This window comes from Drosophila nasuta, chromosome 2L, assembly GCF_023558535.2.
Source record: "Drosophila nasuta strain 15112-1781.00 chromosome 2L, ASM2355853v1, whole genome shotgun sequence".
In the NCBI taxonomy this organism is placed as follows: Eukaryota; Metazoa; Arthropoda; class Insecta; order Diptera; family Drosophilidae; genus Drosophila; species Drosophila nasuta.
The window spans coordinates 21,583,572-21,600,031 of record NC_083455.1 but is presented as its reverse complement, the minus strand read 5'-3'; the positions used below and the strand labels follow the sequence as shown (position 1 = coordinate 21,600,031).

General features: G+C 38.4%; 1 protein-coding gene across 2 annotated transcripts in view; it reads right to left on the bottom strand.

Annotated features, from left to right (window-relative positions):
* Positions 1-16,460, bottom strand: part of LOC132796491 (S phase cyclin A-associated protein in the endoplasmic reticulum) — a 34,842-nt gene that overhangs the window by 9,887 nt on the left and 8,495 nt on the right. The gene's annotated exons all lie outside the window — the stretch shown is intronic.

Genomic DNA, 16,460 nt, shown 5'->3' with positions numbered 1-16,460 from the left:
ATGAAATATTGCAAGATTCCAACATGATCCTTACAACTATCTACAAGAAAAGCGCTAGAGAATCCACAAAATGTATAGATTATATTATAATAACACGAATTTCCAAGCTAAAATCCAATTATGAAAGCTATAACTCTATAGTGCTAAAGTATTGCCAAATAACTTTAATTTTTGTAATAAAAACAAGCATTACAAAAAGTCATTCAAATATTTACAAAACATTGTGAAATAAAGTTTGAACAAAAAAATTGAATTGTCCTTCAGTTATCCTGCCCCAATAAATAGTGTTAGTACTTGCGGTCATGCCAATAAGTTTCCGTTGAAAATTCGCCGGGATATGGCCGAGATATAACCATTTTTCGAATAAGGATAATAGTATTTTTTAGTCATTAATCGTCTAAGTCCTTAAGGATCTCGATATGAAATGCATTTTTGTAATCATGGCAACCAGCACTATCGATTGGCATTCAAGAATTTCCAGGATCATTGCAAAAATAAATCCGAAATTTTTTCAATGGGTAGGTATAGAAAAAATGTCATAATTTCAGAAAATCCGCTGTATCTCGGCCATTTGAAGGACGATCGGGATGTCCTTTGGCATAAAGATAGGTCTAGTCAATACAAACCGTTTGACATTTTCAAAAGGACGAATATCCTTGAAGGAACCGAGTTACAAGGACTTTTTCGTATACAAAAAATAGCTTATATCTCGGTTATATCCTGTCCGATCCTTGCGAGTCCTGTGTCAAATGAAAGGTATTTTTAAGGCCTATCATCCTGCCAAAGGACATTCAAATCGTCCTTGTAGTTCTCGAGATATCCTGCAAATTGCATTTTTGGCCAGTTTTCTTCGGCCCCCGAACGAAAAAATTACAAGTGGTGGATTCTTAGATGACACCATAATTTTTTAATGCCGATCGATAGAGTTCGTCCTTGTGACCCTAGCAATACGTGTCCTTTGCACATGCAGTACAATATGGCTGAGATAGGGCAAAGTTTCGGAAGAGGTCATTCGTTGGTAAGACATTAGTCCGCCAAATCGGCAAGGACCTCGCAAGGACGATATCTATTAGCCAGCTTTCCATGTATTATAATATTACCAAAGAGTTTCAGGATATATTTATCAACTTGCCAAATATTTGAGGCTACTATTTTATTTTTGAAATGCATCCTTAAAAAGAGCATTAATATATCACAATACTACATTTATATTATATCTAAACTACTTTTTATTTAATTGAATAATTCATTCATTGCCTTAGAAAATCATTCGATCGGCAAAGTCAACAAGGGCTCAGTGCAAAGGTGGCAGCTGTAAGCTGTAAGCTGCAAAGCAACCCAAATGCCACAAAACTAGAAAAGGAAATCAAAATAGAAATAGGTTCAGAGCGTGCCTGCTATAGCTTCTGATGCGGTGCGCCTAAAACAACATGCAACCAAAATTGTAACAAAAGCAAAAAAGGTGTTAAATGAAAACTAAACCAGGCAACGACAGGCAGACCAAGGAGCAGGAAGGGAGAGAGGGAAGGGTATACGGTGGAGTTTATTAAAATGCAATTGTGAAATTGTTGTTGCTGGTTGTCAACACTTGATTAAGAGCAGCCGCACCGAAGCGAGTCGCAGCGACAGTTGACAATCGGCAAGAGGCATGCGGCATGTGGCACATTGCCGCGAGGGTTGACAGAGGCAGAGGCAGTCACGTCGGCGCAATGACAGCAGACCCTCTCCTGGTTTAAGGGGAATCTGTAGCCGTAGTTGTAGCTGGCGTTGTCGCGTTCCGCTTGGGTGTCATGTCAAAACAATGCAACTTGAGCCGCATTTTTAGGGTTACGGATGCCCCGAGGAGAGTCGAGTCGAGTTGAGTCGACTCGAATCTAGTCAGCAGACGGCAGCAGTCGAGTCAGTCTCTCGCTGCTCTGATTGCCCACAAGTGGCTGCAGTCGCTATTGCTGTGGCAGCAAACAACCCTCTGGGCAAATGCAATTTGAATAAGGCCCATGAAAATATCGTAATTGAAAGTGAAAGGCAAAACCCAATGCCAATGACGATGATGATGATGATGATGATGTGGCTGCTGTACATGATGATTATGATGATGATGATGTTGCCTCGCTCGCTGGCTGGCTGCACACCTGGTGACTCTGGGCACAAATGGTAGTCGAGTCCTGACTGCCGAATGCTGTTTACATGGCAGTAAGCAAAACTTTTGCCCATGTTTATGCATTAGACGTGTCAAATATTTTTTGTTACTGCAGTCGCCTGGTATTTTTGTCTTTAGGGCCATTAAGTTTCCATACCCCACAAATGGGGCAGCAGCCACCGCAGCATCGCACCGAAAACGACGCACAGCTACTGCAAAATTTTCAATTACCACATGAAAGTCGACAAAAAAGGGTCAGTTGAGCTAGAAAAGAATTTAAATATTAAAGTTGAAAAAGTGAAGAAAAGGAGAGATGTAGAAGAAAAAATAAAAATGTATATAATATTTTAAGAAATAATTGAAACTAAGTTTGTTAGTTTGAGAAAAGAAAAATTCGTTAACATATTTTTATGAAACTTTTGAAAGTGATCAACCAATTTCCCACATTAATCTCCCAAAGTAGACAGGGTATTTCATAGCCACAACGTTAGCAGCTTTAACTGATTGTTTCTCTGCCAACTCGACCCACTTTTAATGGGTAAACGGCAACGGCAATCCAGAATGTTAGCATGTGCAGTTAAGTAACGGTAACATCAAGTATAAACATTATCAGAGCCCCGCGTCATCACAACAACTCGGAACACAACCCAGCGTCGTCGTTATCATTAACAGCGCGACAACAACGACAACGCGCAACATCATCATTTTATCATCATAATTATTGGGTTTATTAGTGCGTGTAGCGAGAGAGTGAGACAGTGAGATATAAAATACCAGAGGGAGTCAGGAATAAGGTCACGTATTTGGTAAATCCGTTGGACAGAACCAAAAGCCATCCACACACTCGAACAGAACAAAAAAAAGAAGAGAAATGACACCCACAATAAATTTAAGCACAGAGTCACAATGCGACTAAGACAATTCGTCATGTCATAAGGCTCAGTCGAGTTAAGATCTCAATTCTAGCTAATGGAGTTGCCAACGCACAAACGGCAAAAACAACAACAGCAACAACGACAAGCAGAAGAATAAACGCCTTCTTATGAATTTCAATTGGCCCACAAAATGTCCTCGACACAAAAAAGGGGAACTAAGTGAATCTGTGGTCCTCACTGCAATTGGCAACGGGTGTTTGAATTCATTTATACTAAGGAAAATATCTAAAGAGAGGGTGTATAGCACTTGTGATGAAATAAAGGAGATGTACACTAAAGCTTTTATAAAATAGTAGAAGAAATAAATGTATAGAATGGACAATAAATAATACAAAAATATTGTAAGCAACTAATGTGAGAAACTAAATATTTGTTTAAAGGCCCACACTTTAAGCTCTATTAACTTCAATTTTAGTATATTAAAAATACCATTATCTCAATAACAATAAGACACATTATTAAACATTATAAAAAAGTAGAAAAAAAAAAATATAAAATGGACAATAAATACAAAAATATTGTAAGCAACTAATGTGAGAAACTAAATATTTGTTTAAATGCCCTTTTACCTCTATTGACTTTAATTTTAGTATATTAAAAATACCATTATCACATAAACAAAAAGACACATTGTACTACATTACTTTTGAGTATTAAATTTACACTTTGCGAAAATACAAAAGTCTCTACATAAATGCGCATCTTTAAATGAAAATTTAGATCAAATCAGTATAAATCACTTTCTCCATATTATACAAATAAGACCCTCAAACAACCTTTACAGGGTATACCTCAGTCGAACTCTTCAGTTAGTACTCAACGTGCGTAAATCTGGCTTGTTGTGTGTGTGTTTGCATTACTAATATGAAACGCCCACCACAACAACAACAACAGCAGCAGCAACAACAAGAAGAGGAGTAAGAAGGACGTACGTGCGTCTCCCTAATTCACAGCAAGACGCTCGTGTCCTGCAATGGCTGCATTGCAGGCGAGACGGGCGGTCCTTGGACATCCTGGGGCGCTAATAACCCACTTACTTATAGTTATCCCTTTGTCCGACTGCTCTTGCTGCTACCGAAGCTATGACAGGCCATCAATTACGAGTATTATGCGATTATTACTTATATAAATGCGCAGAGGGAGGGCGATTTATACAGCGAGTGGAGGGTGAAGCAACAATTGCAATCAAATTGACCACAGCGCAAAATTTTGAAAAATAAAAATGCAGCCAAAGGATCAAAGCATTTCAAGACCATAGCTAAAGTTTTTTTAATTGATTTTGTTTTTTTAAGTAAAACATAAAAATTGGACATGGGTTTCGCCAGCTGTCGAGTCAAGAGATTTCCCAATTCGTGTTGTAAAATTCGAATTAAATAAAATAAATGTTGCACAAATCAACGTGAGAAGCGTAACAAGAGAGCGTTGGAAACGGGGAAACTGGAAAAAGGGCAAGGAAAAGCGCAATCAAAACCAGAAACAGAAATAAAAATAAATACAAAATACAAAATACAGCTGTGAGAGCAGACGCACCTTGATAAGAGCCAAAAGTGATGCTGATGCTGAAGCTAGGGAGAAGGGAAGTGAGTGGAGGGGGTTGAGAGGGAACGGAGCCAAAGATAAGAGCAACAATATAATTAATTTCGGGTTTTCGCCGTGTCAATTGATGAATGCAAATGCATTTTTACATGCGAATCAAGCAAATTTGGTTAGCGTTCATAATGATTCACAGAGCGTGCAGAGTTGGTTGGAAAGCGAGGGGAGGGAGGGAGGTGAGAAGAAGTCATCAGCAGCAGCAGCAGCGCGGTGGAGCAAAAGAGACAGCGACAGGCGCCACACAGCAGCCACAGCGAATGACCGCAAACCGCAGGCAGCGAAAGCGACAGCAGCAGATGGAAGAGAGCGAACGATAGAAAGAGACAGATAGATGGAAGCCACGCTAGCGAAACCGCAGCGAAAGGATTGCGTGTGTCTGTGTGTGTGTGTGTGTGTGTGTGTGCGTGGTTGTGTTGGCCTTTTGGGCGCATCATAAATAATGCGGCCAGGTGACACGAGTCCCCAGCGCTTATCAAGCGAAGCGCCATGAATTTAAGCAAAAAGAATGCGAATAAATAAGCAACAAACAACGGCCAAGAGCGATGCGTAAAAAGCCAACAATAATGGAGTTGAGCAATAAATGGATAACGATGCATCCAGAACGTTGGCTATATACCAAATACTCTCCACTCGCTGAGTAAGAATCTGAATAGGTTTCCACTATTTTATGACTCTGGCAGAAGCTACTTAATGCCAGATATCTCTCTTAAGTATATTCTTATACCCTTCCCCTTCGATTATTTTCTTTTTACCTTCATTTATTTTGTGCTATACAAATTCATCTGTTCTTCGCAAATTTTTGCGATTTTAATTTCAATTTTTGTAAATTTTATATAAAATTCCTTCTTCACCACTTAAAAAACTAAATCTGTTTTTCATTTTTGCAGATTTTTTCAAATTTCAGGTTTAATTGTTGTATGACTTTAAGAAAATTCCTTTCCAACATAATTTTATTTAGTTGTATGAATCTTAATAAGTTATTCATCTTGGTAAATTGTTTCAGATTTTCATTTTAATCGTTGCATCTTTAAGAAAATTTCCACTCTAATGAATTTATTTTGAAAATATTTAGAAACAAAATAAATCAAAATGACTTTAAAATGTTAATGCATGGTAAAAAGATTATTTACATTTAAATTCAGCAAATTATTTATATTGCAGTCCATAGGAGTTATTATATTAACTGTGAAGAAGAACTTTACATTAAGATTACGCGAAAATGGACTACTATATGCATGAATAATAATCCCGTAAAGTGAAAAACTAAAGCTCCCCGTTTCGGTCAATATGACTTAATAGCGCATCAAATTCTGATTACTTTATAATTTATTGAAATGTCAACCCCATCCAAGCACACACACACACACACAAACACAACCCCTTTGACTTAGCATGGAGATTAGGGGTTAAGCCCCTAAATACGCATATGCTGAAGAGTTGATATATTAATGAAGGGTTATTTATATGACAATTATTTGTTATTGACTTATTGCCGAACGCCACGCCCTCTACCCCCCTCTTGCTCGTCCTGTAACTCTGGAAGTGAAATGCAAATAAATTTGCGACAGTTGCCTCTCAATTGCCACCCCTCACCTAATATTTTAAAGCGCTGCGCCTCATTAAACGCTACAGAAATGAACGAAAAAAAAAACAAAAAGGAAATCTGTAAAAAGACATTGGCAGGAGCAGGAGCAGGAGGAGGCCAAGGACATGACTGTGGTGGCCATTACCACGCCCATTAATGCAAATTAAACGCAATGCGGACATATGCCTAAAAACTGCGCAATGAATGAATGAATGAGTGAATGAATGACTGCTTCTGCTTCTCTTCGGCATGCGGATGTCACAGCGCATTATCATTCATAAATCAAAACATGGAAATTGCTGAGGCACATGCACATGACTCTCTTTCGTTCGCTTCAGTTTCAGCTTCGTCTGAGGGGTTGACTGGTTTTTCAATTTTCCGCCCTTACCCCTCAACACACACACAGTCTAATAAACATGTACAACGAACGAAAAAATTTATGAATAAATTAAGACATTTGCCGTAAATGAGCAATGCTTCGCTTTCTGTTTGTGTTGCCAGCTATTAAATTCGCATTAAAGTGTGGATAACAGGGGAAGAAGCGCAACGGGGATAGGGGATGGAGGGCAAGGGAGAACTTCTAGTCAAGTAGCTGCTAAAAATCGCATTGCTCAATTTCAAGTGAAATCCGTGCGCGAAAAAAATGCAAATGAAATATGAGCTCAGCATGTTGCGCTGTCACACATGCGATCATCATCATCATAATACTATATGCGGTAGGCCGAAAAAACGTAAAACAAGTAAACAAAATAAAATAAAAATTAAAAGAAAATAAAAAATACGGATGTGGCAATCACACACACACACAACAGACGACACACAACAAATCGCTGTCGAGCGCTTTTCAATGAAAATTCATCAGCATCAGCAGCGTCTCAGACTCGACATCCACATGTCATCGACGACGACGACGACGTCAGTCTAGAACGTAGAACGTAAAAAGAGTTCCAGGGAGATCTTAATACTTTTTCTCTTTTTTTTGGGGTTCAACTAAAGTCTGGACGCTTGTTTTCTTAGTAAGAAACGCCACCCAAAGCGTTTTCCATTTGCCTCAAGGAAAAACTGAACGGGGTAAACGTTTTTACCATATATATTTTGACAGACAGTTGGCAGCAGAGATGTCGGGAGAAGTAAAGGGAACAGGAGAGGAGAGAAGAGGGGCTGCAGTGCGTCTTCAATTACCGAGCAGCAGCAGCGTTGAAAATAAAATTTCAGCAGCGGATTTTGCCATATGGGAAATGTCACTTGGCTAAAGCAAAAGTACGGCCAAGTTGCAGACAAAGGAGGGGAAGAAGCAGCAAGCAGCAGACGTCGAAAGGAGACACAGCTGTACAGGCGCAGAGAGGAAGGGAGGAGATGCGAGGTGGTGTTGGTGGGGGCGACAAAACGGAGTTCTGCCTACCGCACGACAACAGCGAGAAATCAACGTCACCAAATGGACAACACACGTGGGGCCGCAATAATGCTGATGATAATAATGAAGTTGTTGCTACTGCTTCTGCTGCTGCTGATGATGATGATGTTGTTGATGAGGATGACGGCAATGGGGGCCGTTAAAAAGCCAGCGCCAAATAGCTGCGAAAAGTAAAGCCGCTCGTAAAACTCAAACGAGGCGAGGCAGCAAAAACATGGCGCCAAATAACCGCAAACATAACGGCAACCACAACAACAACAACAGCAACTCAGGATCACCACATCGTTGGCGACGTTTGCCGCCATTTTGTAAAAGAAAAGTGCATATAATAATATAAAGCAACAACAACTACAACAACAGTAGCAACCACAACCATAGCTACACATAAGGAATCATGGCGAAAACAGCATTAAAACAGGTCGGAAAAAAAGATAGAGCAAGCCGAACAATCAAATATACTACAATTGAGCAACAAAGAACTGTTAATATACCATATATATAAGAACTGTTACAATATAAGAACAAGAAAACATATTGCTGTTAAATATTATAGATAAATTACTATTTAAAAATAGTGTTAACTGGAATCTGAGAAAAAGTTTTCCCAGGTGAATAGAACTCTTATATATTCTGTTTTCTGTTGCGGAATAATGTGATTCTTACAGAACATTTCAATGAGAATTATTATAAATAGCAAAAAAGATTTTTCAATAAATTAGATTCTCTAGAGAATACCATATTTTAATAAAAATTAATATGAATATCAATAACTGAAATCTAATTATGAAGCAAACAAAATAATTCTTTTTTTATAGAATTACTATTTTAAGATATGTAAGTTAAAAGCCTGTTTTAAAACTGAATGTTTTAATATAATTAGTAGCACATTTTAAGTTCTTTACCTTCCTGCAGCAAAGTACACAACAAAGTTGACATACCCTTTCACACAGAAAGAGCACAAATAGACGTGCTAGCTGGGGAGGGCAGTAAGGGAGCTAGAAATGATGGTTTGAGCGCTGAAATGGGCGCCTGTGATTTGGCTTTTGTGAAAAGTGGAAAGTGGAAAATGGCGAATATGTCGCCGAGCATCGTAAAAAATTATGCCCAACGTAAGGCTGGCTCAGTCCGCAAAGCAACTGCTGTGTGGCAGAAGAGAAAAAGTAGCAGCGAGGAGCGAGGAGAGGAGAGGAACATTTCAGAGTCATACGAGTATGACTCTATAAAAGAGAATGGGGAAATGGTAGCAAACTCAATGCTATGGTCAAATGGCGTTCTTATGGCACTTTAGTGGCAAAATCAAATTAGAATTTATGTTAAGTTGGCAATCATAAATGGCGCCCAACGTGCGGAGGGATAGCATTCGATGGCCATAAGCATTGATGGAGGCAAAAGATTATGGACTGGAACTTACGAGACCTCCAAGATGGAATACAATGCAAGATTTTTAGTTTTTGTCATAAATTTTAACAGCATTTTTTTTTTAGTGGGCGAAGACGAACACTACTCATCCACATTTTTAGGCGCATTGGATTAGTGGCTTGTAATGTGCGCCATCTGTCGGCCACTTGAGGGCATTACTCACGCCACATTTGGCGCATTCAAGTGCTTAGCGTGTTAATTTGCACCAGCAGAACAGGGGTTGACTGCATTGAGGCAAAGCAAGGAGTGAAGAGACGGGGTTGCTAAGTCCGCCCTTGGGCGAATACTGAAGATAACCACTGTGCTAAGCCCTCACAATTGCCGTTTGATTGACTGATGCGCTCGCTCGCTGGTCGCGCACTAAAACTCTTCATAGATAATGTGCTTGTTTGGAAATGCAGACAAAGAACAACAGGGCGGAGAATGAATGACTGAGAGATACCCTAGACTGCTTTAGATTTCATTTTTAATAACTGTTTATAAAGAATAATGTAACCTTTGGCTAAAGCTGCACTTTCTATTGATGAAAAAGCAAAGAATTATTAGTTAGGATTGCATTATAGATCTTAACTTTAATAGGCGGAATGATCTGTTCCCTGAAACAAGCGGACAGACGGGCAGACGGATAACTAATTCTATATCCAGCTAAATCAGAACTTTCTATTGATGAAAAAGCTATGAATTATAAATTAGGATTGTATTATGAATCTTAACTTTAATAGTCTGAATGATCTGATCATTTAAACAAGCGGAAAGACGGCTGGACGGAAGGACTTTAGTCTAAGCGGTCTTTACATTCAAAGTACAGCACAGACGGGCAGACCGACTGACACAAAAGAAGAAATCAAATAGTCTATCAGCGCACGTTTGCTCCATGAATATAGGGTACAATAATGGCACAGCATAGACTGCTGTTGAGGGTGCAACAAGAAGAGCAACGACTCATCCTCATCATCAGATGAGTGCCTGACGAGCATTAAATTAACTGTAACTGGCACTGAGGCTGCACTTTACACATTTTACATATGTCACCTAAGATCTGGCTGGCCTACTTGGTGGGTGGTTGGTTCGGTTCGCTGGTTGGTTTGGTTAATATTCCCTCGAGTGGTAAAAATAAAAAGAAGAAAAAAAATAAAGCTGAGTGAACAACAACAGGCAACAAGCCAAAATCAAAGCGCATGCACTCAAAAGATCTGAAACTCCGCACGGACTCTACGTAATTCAATAGCCCAAAAGCCGACTTCCATTCCTCTCCCTTTCCCGCTACCTCGGCCCGTTCGTTACCTTTGACATGCGGCGCTGGACAGGCACTCATCAAACTTTTGACATGCAACTGAACATTCCAGGGGAGGAGGAGGAGGAGGAGGAGAAAAGCAGGCGGCACTATCATCACTGATAGACAAGGGCAGCCGAGAGAGGAGGAGGAGGAGGAGTGGTTCAAGAGAGCATTCGAGAATGCTGCTGCGCCTTTTTGCATGCAAAATGTCAGCGCATATGTCAGACTTTTGCATATAACCCCTTTTCCTATCCCCTTCCCCGTTCAGTTCAACCTTGCACACTTCCATCGAGGGGTGATTGTTGCATTTCCAGCGGGAAATAAACATCACATCATATTTAAATATCCGCACATATTGCGGCCATAAAGCAAACAATTTCAATGATGTTATAATAATCTAATCAAATGTTTCCTAAGGGTGCTTTCAATTTGATATACATATCACAATTATTTCAGTTTGATTACCTATGAACCTATATCATAATTAATAACTCGATTTGATTCAACTACAACTATAAGTGTAGAATTGTTCTTTAGTCATTTAAATTTCCTATTCTATACTTCATGATTAGTATTGAAATTTATAAAATATTAAAAAAGAAAAATGTGTTTATGGATTCAGCTGTATTATCTATATTCTTACTACAACAACAAAATAATAATATGAGATTATAATAATATAAGATTACTATAATTTTATATAAATTTATTCTTATAAATTATATTAAAAGTACTTCTCAGACAATTTAATAAAAATTCTACTTTTTTTCTCCTAACAACTAAATTAGAGAAAAATACTTTTGAATAAGCATCGACAACTTCAACGATCTTCAACAACTCTTCTTCTATTTGATCGGACAATTTGATCAGTAGACTCTCGCATTTTGAGAGCTCCATTTTTGCTTTTGTATTTTGGCAACTTTTGGCTGTTTTTGCTGACCTACGTCCATATATGTCCAAATGCATTTTGATGCAAATCTGAAGCTAACTTCTTTGAGCTGTTCTCACTCTAACTCTCTCTCTCTCTCTGGCCCTTTCTCTCTATCTATTTCTCGTGTAGTGTTCTATCGCATTCTCTGTGTTGGGCTGTGATGTCTCTGTAACTGTAATTGATGCTGACTTTTTGACAGTTTGAATGTCGAAAATGAACAGATGAAGCGTACCCGGGGAGGAATGCACTGCAATTGAGAGTTGAGGGTGTACACAGGAGTGGGGAAGAGAGACGAATGAAGAGGGAAGGGTGCTGCCCTTACTGCTGTTGTTAACTGTCGGCTACTGTTACAAAGATGACAACTCTGATTAGTTTTGTGACAGTTTCGTGATTTGAATTCAATTATATTGTAACATGCAGATTCTGCAGGAGTTGCAATTTAACCAAGGAGATTTCATTACGAATAGACCCGCGAAATATGAGCAGTGCATGGACAAAAGCTGAGTGCTACAGCAGTGTAAAAGACTGCAGAAATATGAGCATTACTTGGACAAAAGCTGACTGCTACAAGAGGGTAACTTAGGCCTTGCCTATCGACTGCAAAGGCTGTGACAGAAGGCAGGATCAATAAACACGCCGTTGAGAGTCAATATTTTGATTTAGAACGACGTCGCGGCATCAGCGGCAGGGGAAACAAAAGGACGAAAACAAAATAAATACACATCGCGCACTAAGCAAATAGAAAACTTTCTCGCTGCCGCCAACAAGGACAATAGCGAATTGGGGGACGGGGGCAGTGGATAGAGAGGGAGGGAGGAGGGGTATCAGCCTAAGAAGTGTTCAATGCCTGCGCCCATTGTCAAAAAGAATCAACAAAAAAATGAAATCGGATATTAAATGCACAACAAACAGCAGCAACAACAATTCTATTCTAGCAACAACAGCAAGCAAAAACGAACAAAGGCGAACGCTTGAAATGAATACGACAGGACGAGACACTGCAGCAGGAGCAGCAGCAGCAGCAACAGAAGGGCAATGATTACACTGAACAAAATCTGTAAAGTTCGAATCCATAATTTATATTAGACAAAAGGTTAATCGAATTTATCAAACTAGCAGAAATTTCATTAAAAAGATTACACTTAAATATCATATGAAGAATATTATTAGAAAAATGTATAAAGAAAAAAATATCTTTTAAAAAAACACAAGTAAAATATATACAAATGCAATAGGAATAAGAATAAAGTGTTTGCCATATTAAAACTAAATACAAAATCAACAAATTATAAGCTTCAAACAAGAAATAAACTAAAGTTATTTCTCGTACTTTATTATGAAATAAAAGTTGATTTGCAAACTCAAAAATAATCAAAGTACAGCTGAAAATTTGATTTAAAATCAAGACTTGAAACGAATTGTAAAATAACTACAAAATTAAATGGAAATGAATGAATAAAAAAAATCTGAATAAAATTTGCAGAGTTTGGAGCGAAAATTCATTCCATATGATCTTTAGATTTACATTACATATTACAAAATAAATCATCAGCTAAAACACAATATAGATGCAAGTTATCTGATCAACAATGGAAATAAATAAAAAACTGAACAAAATTTGAACAGTTTGGAGCAAAAATTTTTTCAATATGATCTTTAGATTCACATTACACATTACAAAATAAATCATCAGATATATAATAATAATATTGATGAGTTATCTGATCAACATATTGGAAAATATTTGTAGTATATACCCAAATTTTTCAGTGTAACAGTTGCGGTAGTGAGGTATCATTGGTGGCATGGGTAGGAACAGGGACAGCGTCAGGGAGCGGCCGTGTGTGTGTGTGTGGTGGCAACTAAATAGTTGCACTAATATGTCCATGACGTTGGCAAATGGTAAAATAAAACCCACAGCACGTGTGTGAGCGAGAATGTGTGTGTGGAGAGAGCGTCGTTTTGGAGTCTGAGTTTCTGGGTTCAAATGGGGTCTGAGCTGCTGTTGCTGTTGCTGCTAGGAGCCGCTTGTAATTGAGGCAAAGTTAAGGACGGGACGAAACTGTAAAGTGCATGAGAAGTTGCCAATGAGACTGAGCCGGGGAAAGGACAGATGAGGGGAGAGGGAGATGGAGTCCCAACTGGCAGGCAGAGGCAGGCGCAACTCCAAATGGCCATTCGATATGGTTACTTAAAGGGTAATTAAATTAACTGCACAACAGCAGGAGAGAGACGGTCACAGGAGTCGACTCAGCGTGTTGTCCTCTTGTTGATAACCCAAACAAAAGGACACGCGGCGCAAAAGTTGAAGCAGAAGCTGTAGCTGAAACTGAATCAGCAACAGCAACAGAAACAGAAACAGATACAGACAGAGAATCACAGACTTCGCTTCTCATTTCAACTCTTCTGGTTACCACTTTTCGCTGTATGCATATTTCATTATGACAGCAAGCAGCAGAGAACAAGAGGAAGGGGGGGGGTTGATTGTCCTACAGGGGGTTGCTATAGGCGGAGGATGTGGCTGCTGCTGCTGTTGCTGTTGCTGCCGTTACGGATGCGGATGCGGATGCTACTCGTCTATTTATGAAAAAGAGGAAGAGGAGGAAGAGCTCTGCTGTTTCGTGTGCGCCTTATCGCGTGTCAAATCATCGTTATGATTGCCTTTACCTACTTTCGCTCTCCGCTGCTCTATTTTTTGGGCATTTGTTTAGGCAGACAACGCCTTGAAATTGATGATCAGACGATGATTAAAATGTATTTGCTTTTTTATTCCAGTTGCGGGAGTTGGGAGCGAAAACTGAACGAGGGGTTGATCTGCCTAATGATTATGTTGATTAATTATGAATCAATTACATTGTAATAAAAAAAGGTAGAACACTAACAACACTCACACACGCTGCTGGAAAGTATATTTGAGAAATCAAATTTGATACGGTTCAAGGATAAATAATTGTCAGGATTGGGGAGCGGGAAAGCTTTGATGAGGGCACCAAGAAGTTAAGCCAGGTTAAAACAGAGTACGAATGAGAATACTGGTCATAAATTTAAAATGTTCAAATTGAGTAGAAATACAATGTGTATTTTAAGCAATAAATCAAGAATACTTCAAAGTCAAAGAAGGCACTCAAGGATTCTTTAATTTGTTGATACAAGAAATTTTTAAAGAAATCCATATAACCAAATATATTTTATATCAACATTTTTAAAAGAGAAATAGATTTTAGTATTCAAAAAAATATGTATTAATTTGCCCATTTGCAGTTTTATAGATATGCCAAATGAAAACCTCTTTCATATTTATAAAATATGAATTTCCAAACATCAACTTCAAACTGTCAACAAATATTTCAGCATATTTCAGTTCAATGCAGTTGAAATAAATTTATCAAAAATATAAAATGTTATAAAAATAAATATTTCTATTTCGTATATTGAATTTAAAACTCGACTGCATTTAGTGAAAAATACATTCATTGAATTCAATTCAATTAAATTTAGAAAATGGATGCTCGTCATATTTTTGCTAAATTCGTTTGACATGAAAATAGAATACGCAAAAACCTGGTTAGAATATGTGAAAAGCTGGAAAAATAGCAGAGCAAAGAACACCAACAACAAATCTGGCAAAAAGGACGAAGAAATGTGGCCAAAATATCAAAACCAGTAGGTGGAAGATTAGCATGCTGATGATGCAGCTAAATCCCAAAGTGGGCGACTGGGTCATACACATACACACACACACACACACATACATATAAAGAGAAACCAAATTATTTTTATGCATTAATTATTAAAGTTTAAGCAAAGTCAAAGTAAATTGAAGCAGCAAAAATTTGGAAAGAAAACTTTGCACAAATTGAAATCAAATTTGAGTTACATTTCTACAACTGCTTCCCCCCTCCAACTCCTCCTTTACTCCTTTCTTTGGCAATTAAAAGTAAACAAAAATTAAATTATGCAGCTGGAAAAAAAGCAAGTAAAGAAAGGAAAACTGCACGTAGATTGGCTGGCTAGAGGAGCAGCAGTTGGTCTCCCAAATGCTTCAATTGAATTACGAAGCAACCAGAAGAAAATCGTGAAAATAGATGAAGTGGGAGGAGGTACTGAGGGCGGAGTGCGGAGGGTTGGCTTCCCATTCAAGTGCGGCGAATTGAATTTCTCTTTGCTTTTTTGTACACTTTTTTCGCCAAAATGGAGCAACGTATTGTGTTGAGCGCAAAGAGGGGGAGAGGAGGAAATTATAGTCAAAGAAATTTGATTTTGCAGTAAATGGTAAGCAGATAGAAGAAGCAGCGACAGAAGAGAATAGAAAACACAACGCTTTGTAATTGAATTGAGCGCCGAAAAGCGCGCTACACTAAAAAGTGAAAAAATAGAAGGCGAGCAACAAGAACAACAACGTACAACTACAATAGCAACGCACTCGCCAGAGAGCTGAAGAGAGAGAGAGAAAGAGAAAACACAATGGCGGCGGTTGCTAATAAAATAAACGAAAAGCTTTTGTAAGCAAATTGAAAACATAAACAAACGAAAATTGATCAACAAAAAGAACTAGAAAAACGACGAAGCAGCAGCAGCAACGAGGGGGGGTAAAAGAAGCAGAGTGCGGGCGGACGGACGGTGCACACAAAGGATAAACAAAATGTTTTCAGTAGCGTACCGCAGCAAAACAAAAGCCAGCTAAAATGACAACAAGAAAACCAGCAAATGGTCGAAAAAAAAAAACGAAAACGAAAATAACAAAAACGTTAGCTGGGAAAAATGCATAATAACAAAGTTCTTTTTTTAGTTGTAACAATGAAAAGAGAACACACAAAAACTTGCACACACACACACACATACAACAGTCGCGCACACACAAAATATACAAATGTATGTGAAATTCAATTTGTATGAAAATAAACAAAATGGCGACTGCGGAGGCTTCTCTGCGTGTATGCGTATATTTGTGTGTGTGTGTGTGTGTGTTTGTCTGTTTGGGTAATAACAACAAAAATTCGATTAAAACTTTTGCACTGCCCAAAATATCGCTCACACATACATACACCCAAAACTTCTACAGCACGAAGCGAGAGCACAAATTAAAGAAAAACATTAAAGTTGTTGCCCCAAAAATTAAAGCAACAACAATGCCTTCAAGTTGCAGCATCAGCAGCAGCGGCAACTG